The sequence below is a fragment of the Urocitellus parryii genome, chromosome 11, assembly GCF_045843805.1.
Source record: "Urocitellus parryii isolate mUroPar1 chromosome 11, mUroPar1.hap1, whole genome shotgun sequence".
NCBI lineage: Eukaryota > Metazoa > Chordata > Mammalia > Rodentia > Sciuridae > Urocitellus > Urocitellus parryii.
In genome coordinates this window covers 119,761,651-119,771,259 of record NC_135541.1, presented here as the reverse complement: position 1 = coordinate 119,771,259, position 9,609 = coordinate 119,761,651, and the positions used below count along the sequence as shown (strand labels likewise).

General features: G+C 35.5%; 1 pseudogene; it reads right to left on the bottom strand.

The window, feature by feature from the left end:
- Nucleotides 1–6,461: 6,461 nt before the first annotated feature.
- LOC144249404 (endoplasmic reticulum chaperone BiP pseudogene) lies at nt 6,462–8,447 on the bottom strand (annotated as a pseudogene).
- Nucleotides 8,448–9,609: the final 1,162 nt, after the last annotated feature.

The following is a 9,609-nucleotide window of genomic DNA, read 5'->3' as shown; positions in this document are numbered from 1 at the left end:
TTTTGCATCATTATTCATAAATGAAATTATATTGTATTCATTTTATTTTTATCAGTTTCTTATGTGTGTTATGCTTATTAAATACTCTTTTTATCCTCAATTTTTATAATCAAATGCAAATTTGCTTTATTTTCCACATGAGAAAATTCCTTTTAAAGAATTCTTATTACCCAGTGTTGATGTAAATCATTTTATAATAATGTTAATTAAAGATATGCAAACATAAAACTACGTATAAATCACTTTTTATTATTATAAGCCAAAAAGAGGTATGTAAAGTGAAGAAAACACAAAATAGTATACAATGAAGCAATGGTGTGTTAATTTTTCATTGCAGAAGATACCTGAGATAAATCAACTCGTGAAGAGTGAAGACTTATTTTGGCTTGCAGTTTTGGAGGTTGCAGATCCTGGTGGCTTGTCCCCATTGATTTTGGGCCTGTGGTGAGACAGGCCATCATGGTGGGGAGTGCATGACCGAGGAAGCAAAGGGAGAAAAAGGGGTGGGGTTTCAATATCCCTCCATACCTTAAAACTATGGCAAGGGAAAGGCAGTCCCCCAAACCAAAGGCTGAATGTTCTCTTTGACATGAGGATGTTAATACACAATCGTTGGGGGGGAGAGGTGGTGAGAAAAGAATAGGAGTTCATTGGATTAGACAAAGGGGGGTTAAGGGAAAGAAGGGGGATGGGAACAGGAGAGGCAGTGGAATGATGGTACCTAACTTTCCTGTGTCCATAGAGGAGCACACCACCGGTGAAATGCCATGACATGCACAACCACAAGAATGGGATCCTAATTAGAATAAGTTATACTCCATGTATGTATAATACATCAGAATACATTCTACTGTCATGTATATCTAAAAAGGATAACAGCAACAGCAACAAAAAGAACCCATGGAAAGAGAGATTCCAAGGTGCTGAGTAAAGGTGTCCCAAGTTCACCTCCTCCACAAGAAGAAACAAAATACCTAATGACTAGCTGCATTTTGAGTTGACAGCTAAGGGGGAGCACTGAAACTCAGCAAGAGAGAGAGGGGAACCTAGTGGGTCCTGGGAGGGCAGGAGAGAGGGAGGGACAAAGCCCAGAGCAACAGCAGTCCCAGCTCTCGGCCAGAGAGATTTCCCATTTCGGGAGAGAGAGAAACTGGGGAGTCCCAGGAGTCTCAACACTCTGGCCACTGGCAACACTGGCTATAAGGGAGATACACAGTCATCACAGTCTTGGACCCCAGTTATGAGAGGTACCTGGAGCCCACAGAGTAGTTTTGTTTCAGAGCAGAAATTCAGCATTGTCTACTGCCCAAACCCTGCAGTGCAGGCAGCTGTTGCTTGGTGCTATCTTGAGAATGGAGTCACTATTGGGATTCCTACTTCTCTATGGATAGAAACTTCTGCAGATCCCCGGACATCCTACCACACCAGCATGAAGGCCACAGCCTCACAGACCAAAGTAGGCCAAGCAGTGCAACTGTTATTTTAGTGCTGTGTTATTATGCATTAGATGAACTAGTTTTCCTGGTTGGTTTTCTATTTGTAACATTCAATTGATAATCAACCCAGATTTGTATACAAGAGTTGGGACTTTTAAACTCATTACGATGCTATTTTGTATACACACAGCAAAGAGGCTATTTTCCAAATGATGTTATTTTGCCAACATCATGAATGAGATGCTGCTGATTTGACTGGCTTGTTAAGAAGGTCCTTTTTTTGGTTTCAGGATTCCTCTTGTAGGTCACAACTTGCTAAGTGTTTTTTTTTTTTTTTAACATGTATGATGTTGAATTTTATTGAATATTCTTTAACACATCCACAATACCAGTATCTCGAAGTGATGCTTCCTCTTTATCAGTGTTATCCAATAGACCTTTCTGCCATGACAGAAATGTACAGAATATGCACTGCACTGTCAGGTATGATAGCCACCAGCCCATGTGGTTACTAAGCTCTTGAAATAAGTGGTGGGACTGAGATACTGAAATTTGATTTTGTAGAATTTTAATTAATTTAAATAGTCATACAAGGGTTTTGGTTCCTGTATTGAATGACTAATATGTAGGTTAGCAGAAGACATTTTAATTGGTGTTTATTATAATTTTCTTTTCCTGATCTTTTTCCTTACCTGCTTTCCTTTCTTTGATCCTTCCTTCCTTCCATTCCTTTTTCCTCCCTCTCTCCCTCACTTTTCCCTTTCTCTTTCTGCCTTTCTCTCTTTCCCTTCTTCCTTCCTTCTTTCCTTCCTTCCTTCCTTCCTTCCTTCCTTCCTTCCTTTCTTCTTTCCTTCCTTCTCTCTAGCACTGGAGCTCAATCCCAGGGCCTCAGCATGCAAGGAAAGTGCTCTACCACTGAAACACATCCCAGCCTTCAGGAGAGTTTTCAATTAAAGTCTCCTGAAACAAAGCATGGTGCACAAATATGATAATTACAATTTTAGGAATGGGAGGTCCATGCCTTTAATCCCAGAGGCTTGGGAGTGTGTGGCAGGAGGATCATAAGCTCAAAGCCAGTCTCAATAAATTAGTGAGATCCTGTCTGAAAAAATAAGATCTGTGAATGTGACTCAGTGGTTAAGCTCCCCAGGGTTCACTCTGCAGTTCCAAGGGGAAGATAAGAATTTTACAAATGGGAAATAACATTTTTGAAATAATACGAGTTACATAATTTTAGCTTCAATTTAAAAGTTTACTCCTATTCTCAGACTTTATTTACAGGTCATTCTGCTATTTTTTTCTTGAAAACATGGTACTTAAACAAATCTGACTTTTTCAAATGTGAAAATAGAATCCACTGATAGTTAGCTGCCAATTCCTGATAGTATTTATTTGTAAGTTCCACAAATACAGAAAGGTTTTTTGTTTGTTTTTAGTACTGGAAATTGAACGCAGAGCCTTGCACATGTTAGGGCAAGCACTTAACTGTGAGCTTTATTCCAGCTCAGTAAGTGTGTTTAAAGATTGTCTTGTCTCTGTTATCTAGCATAGTGATAGTATATAGTAAATTGTCATTAAATGTTTGTTTAATTATTATAATTAAATATCAACAACCTAAAGCTTCAAACTACACAACAGTCCTTAAATCCTACAATCCAATAGTGACATCAGTTCATGTTAGTAGCAAGAAAGAGATGGGATCCAGGGCCACAGTGCAGTGATCCCTGGCTGGTAGCTGAAACTTCAGGATGCAAGCTGCATCAGCACAGCCCACTGCCATGTGTATGGACACATATTTGGAAACAGCCCAATTAGAATCAAGGTCTACTTACCCTACAGTCTTAGGTTCAGAGTTAGAAAGGACTTTCCACATGATTTAAAACCAACATTCTTTCCCCAGAAGGATTTCTCTTTACAGTGTATTAAACATGGTTGCTATGGTCTGAATATGTTCTTCCCAAATGTATATGTTGTGACAATCACCATTGTGACAGCAGCAAAAGGGACAATGAGATTTACTATACTCTCAAAATCAACTTAAATAAATTATTTCTCAATTCTAATGATATATACATTTTCACTGGTTGATAGTACAGGTAGAAAAAGTATGGAATGTGATTTATAAGTCAAAACATGTGTTTAGGTCATGGGGCTCTATATTTTTTAACAGAATGAATGCCCTTATATAAGAGGCTTCACACTTCATTCACATCCCTTTCCCCACTTCTGCTTTCTGTCATCTGATGATGCAGCAATACACACCATCTTGGACAATGTGAATATACTTAGTGTTACCTAAGTGTACACTTCAAAATGGTCTAAATGGCAAATTGTAAGTGTATTTTACAATAAAAACATCGAAAGATGCATTTTCTATTGTTCAGTGTTTCCTGCTATTATTTAGTGATCACATTCATTAAGAGCACTAACTAGCCAGGCACATTGGCTCATGCCTGTAATCCCATTGGGAGGCTGAGGCAGGAGAATTGCAAGTTCAAAGCCAGCCTCAGCAAAAGCAAGCGCAAGGTGCTAAAACATTCAGTGAGACCCTGCTCTAAATAAAAAAACAAAATAGGGTTGTGGATGTGGCTCTCTGGTACCCAAAAAAAGAAGCACTAATAAAAATTTCACAACCCTGTATTTGAGATTCAATTCTGCTTGCTGCATCTCTGAAAACTAAAAGCATGTCACTTAGCTAAGCCTCAGTTTCCTCATCTGTAACATAGGAATTATAAAATGCTTACTTACCCATTAGAGGTTGCTGTGAAATTTCAACTCGGTAAAGTGTAAATACACAAAGAAAGCTCAATAAATGTTAGATCTGATTTTATTTTTAAGTTTTCAAGCCAATATAATTCTTGTACTTTGTATAAGGAAGGCTAAAAAATGGCTTTAGCATTAAAAAGGCCATTTGTTCATTTCTCCTTAGTCCTTAATGTTATGGAGAACTATAAGACAACATGCCCTAAAACGCATTTCATATCATAGTCGAGTGATGAGCCCATGTGTTGACCACTGAGTCAATAGTTAATAATCTTAAAGTATCACACTCCAAGAGGCAACAATTTCAGAGAAGCAACAATAATTTATTGTACTTGAAATAATTTACATATAATAATGTGTGTATAAACCTGTACATATAATTTTTATCACGTATAATATGATCATACAAAAACATTGACTCACAATATAGTTCACACATACCAAAGAAGGCTATTTTATTTTTGTCCCTTTTACATCATATTTTAGGCAAGATGATGAAACCCAGAAAATAACAGGAATGGACTAGTTTCTAAAAACTGGGTATTTTATAAGTGAAACATATTCAGTCATCTACATCTCTCAAATTGCAAACAATGTGACTTACTGTACTTTCAAAATGAACTTAAATAAATTATTGCTCAATTCGAATGACATATACATTTTCACGGGTTGATAGTTCAGGTAGAAAAAGTATGTAATGTGACTTATTAGTCAAAACATTTCATACAAAAGGATTTTTTTGAGGGGGTACTGGAAATTGAACTAAGGGACACTCAACCATTGAGCAGCATCCCCAGTCTTACTCTGAATTTTATTTAAAGAAAGGGTTGCTAAGAGTTTTGCCATTGCTAAGGCTGGCTTTCTACTTGAGATCCACCTGTCTCAGCCTCCCAAGCTATTGGGATTACAGGCATACATCCAAAGGAATGGTTTTAACCAAACCCTCATAATGTGAAGAGAAAATGTATTGAAATTAAAAATATCTGAAGCAAGCATTTTTAAAGACCATTATAAAAAACACAAAAAAGGTTAAAAATGTCATAAAATAAAAATTTATACAGATAAAGTTAAGAGGTTAAAAACTATCAAATGTATTAAAATCATCTAAAGTCAAATAAGAGATAATTTATCTATATAATTTAAATTATAATATTATATAAATATATTATATAAATATATAATACATAAATAATATAAATTAAAAACAATATAATTATATAAAATTCTAATTTATATTATATATAATACATTTATTTTATCATATATAATAAAATAAAAATATATAAATTATACATATTTTATGTATATTAATATATAAATATATTACATATTAATGATAATATATTATATATAATTTATATAATATATTTACATAACATATATTTATATATGAATTATATATATTAATATATAAATAAATATATATTATATAAATTATATATATTACATATCAAAATGTTTATGATTCATATGTATTTAATATAAATTATATATAATATATGAAATACATATATATTATAAACACATAACAAAATAATATATAAATATTATTTTATTATATATAATATTTATTATATATAATATATTTAGATTTATATTAATTTATATTATATTGCATATCATTGTAATGTAATTATATAATAATATAATTTCTATTATTAATAAGATAATAATACAATTATTATATTAGTATAATATATATTAATATAATGTATAAAACATAGGATTATATTATAATTGTATATAAACAACTTATAATATATCATATAGATATATGTAAATCTATAATATGTAGTATATAATATATAATATATAAATATATTATAATTTAAATTATATAGTTTAGTTATTTGGCTTTAGATGATTTTAATGCTTCTGATAGTGTTTTATCCCTTAGCTTTATCTGTACAAATTTTTATTTTATGACACCTCCAAACTTTTAGTATTTTTTTTTAAATAACAAACATTTATTGGTGTCACTTATGGTAGAAAAAAGTTCCTACACCAGATTTGCATGACCCAATCATTAAATAGAACATTTATGAAGTGAACACACATCCTCACCCACATTTTTATATCCAGTTTTTTAAGATAGCCAGTTCCTCCTCTCTCTCTCTTCCCCAAAACATGTGAGCAACTGCTGATGGAAAGCAGTAAAGAGCCACTTGGGCTATAACATTTTCAACTCCACTTTGAGGTGAAGATTCCAAGTACATTGGAGACTTAAGTTCTCTCAGTTTTCTCCTAAGGAAAGTTCTGAGTCTAATTTACAATATTACAGCACTCGCAGATCAGTGTCTTCAACTCCTCTCTTTCTGCTGTATCCTCTTCACCAGTTGGGGGAGGGCCTACACTTTCATTGAGTTTGCTGATAATTGGCTGAACAATTTCTTCTAGTTCCTTCTTTTTAGTTTTGAAGTCTTCAATGTCAGCTTCTTGGTGGTTTCCAGCCATTCAATCTTTTCCTCTACAGCTTTTTCCATGGTCTCCTTATCTTCAGAGGAAAGTTTGCTTCCCAACTTTTCTTTATCTATAATCTGATACTTTAGAGAGTAGGCATAGCTTTGCAACTCATTCCTAGTATCAATGCACTCTTTGAGTCTTTTGTCTTCCTCAGCCAACTTCTCAACATCATTAACCACCTTTTCAATTTCTTCAGGTGTCAGGCAATTTTGGTCATTGGTAATTGTAATCTTATTTTTGTTCTCTGTACCTTTGTCTTCAGCTGTCGCCCAAAGAATAACATTCACATGTATCTCAAAAGTGACTTCAATCTGGGGGACCCCACAGGAGGAATTCCAGTGAGATCAAATGTACCTGGAAGGTGGTTGTCTTTTTTCAGGGGTCCTTTACCTTCATAGACCTTGATTGGAACGGTAGGTTGATTATGAGAAGCTGTAGAAAAGATCTGAGACTCCAGGTGGGTACACAGTGTTTCTTGGTATCAGTTTGGTCATGACACCTCCCACAGTTTCAGTACCAAGTGTCCGGGGACATACATCGAGCAGTACTAGGTCACCTGTATCTTGATCATCAGAGAGTACACCAGCCTGGACAGTGTCACCATATGCAACAGCCTCATCTGGGTTTATGCCACAGGATGGATCCTTGCCATTGAAGAACTCTTTAACAAGTTGTTGAATCTTTGGAATTTGAGTAGAGCCACCAAGAAGAAAAATCTCATCAATATCACACTTCTTCAAGTCAGAATCCTCCAGTACTTTCTGAACAGGCTTCATGGTAGACCAGAACAGGTCCATGTTTTCTCTTCAAATTTTGCCTAAGTCAGGGTTTCAGAAAAGTCTTCTCCTTCATAGAAGGACTCAATTTTAATTCTTTTTAATGTTGAGCAGACAGGGCGAACTTGGCCTTTTCTACTTCATGCTGGAGTTTCTGCATAGCTCTATTTTCTTTCCTAACATATTTGCCAGTCTTCTTTTTGTACAGCCTGATGAAATGTTCCATAACACGCTGGTCAAAGTCTTCTCCACCTTGTTGAGTATCTCTATTGGTGGCCATGACTTTGAAGACATCAAATTGTCAATGGGGAGAAGAGACACATAGAAGGTTCCACCACCCAGATCAAACACCAGGATGTTCTTCTCTCCCTCCTTCTTATCCAGGCCATAAGCAATAGCAGCTGCTGTAGGCTCATTAATGATCCTCATAATATTCAGGCCAGCAATAGTTCCAGCATCTTTGGTTGCTTGCCACTGGCATCATTAAAATAGGCTGGTACAGGAACACTGCATGGGTAACCTTCTTTCCCAAATAAGCCTCTGCAGTCTCTTTCATTTTAGTGAGAATCATAGCAGAGATTTCTTCTGGAGCAAAGGTCTTGGTTTGCCCACCTCCAATATCAACCTGAATGTATGGTTTAGGTTTCTGTTCAAACACTTTGAAAGGCAAGAACTTGATGTATGGCTGCACAGAAGGGTCATTCCCAGTGCTGCCAATGAGCCGCTGGGCATCAAGAACCATGTTCTCAGGAGTGGAGGTGAGCTGATTCTTGACTGTGTCGCCGATCAGACGTTCTTCTTCAGGGGTGAAGGCCACATAAGACGGCCTGATGCGGTTGCCCTGATCCTTGGAGATGATCTCCAGTGGCCATTCTTGAACACCCCGATGAAGGAGTAAGTGGTCCCCAGGTCGATGCCGACCACGGTACCCATGTCCTTTTCTTGTCATCCTCCTCATCCATGCTGCGCAGAGCAGCAGCAGAACTGCAGCCACCAGAGAGAGCTTCATCTTGTCCTAGCTGTTGCCCACTTGCTCTCCTCAGGAGAAAGCCAGAAGTCGCAGGCAATCCAGCAACAGGCCGCAGCTGAGAGCAGAGAGGTTACAGGTCTCTTAGGCTCGAGATGCCTCAACTCTGTCTGTCTGTGTTGTCTCTGCCAATGTCTGAAACTTTTTAGTATTGAAGTGCATTTTCTTTCTACAATTGTGTTAATTACCATATGTAAAAATTAACAAGTAGAATGCTAGTAAACACAGATTGGCAAGCTTTAAGGCCATTATGTAAATATTAAAAAAGTTATATGAATTGCCAATGCTTCCATACATGCTATAACAACACAAGTGGTCAAAGATGCACTAGAACATTATGTGGGAAAAAATATATTCATACCCAATCAAGATTTTTCAGGCACTTGCATTCAGAAGCATTTTATGAATCAGCACAAGGTTTGCTCCAAAATAAAGCTCATTTTTCCCTACTGCCCCTATTTGTTGAGAACAATATTATACATTAAAGATGCATTTACATGAAACATTTTATAGAGAAAATTATTTTAAATTTAAAATTATAATACTTATTTTATGCATAACTTCAAAAACACAGAATTTAAAGACAATACCAGTGAGCACTATCATTCTATATGACTAAAACACTACCATTCTATATGACTAGCAAAGACAATACAAGGCCAAAAGGCAAAATATAAACTTTGGCAATTTTATGCACAACTTCAAAAACACAGAATTTAAAGACAATACCAGTGAGCACTATCATTCTATATGACTAAAACACTACCATTCTATATGACTAGCAAAGACAATACAAGGCCAAAAGGCAAAATATAAACTTTGGCAATTTTATGCACAACTTCAAAAACACAGAATTTAAAGACAATACCAGTGAGCACTATCATTCTATATGACTAAAACACTACCATTCTATATGACTAGCAAAGACAATACAAGGCCAAAAGGCAAAATATAAACTTTGGCAATTTTATGCATAACTTCAAAAACACAGAATTTAAAGACAATACCAGTGAGCACTATCATTCTATATGACTAAAACACTACCATTCTATATGACTAGCAAAGACAATACAAGGCCAAAAGGAAAAATATAAACTTTGGCAATTTTATGCACAACTTCAAAAACACAGAATTTAAAGACAAT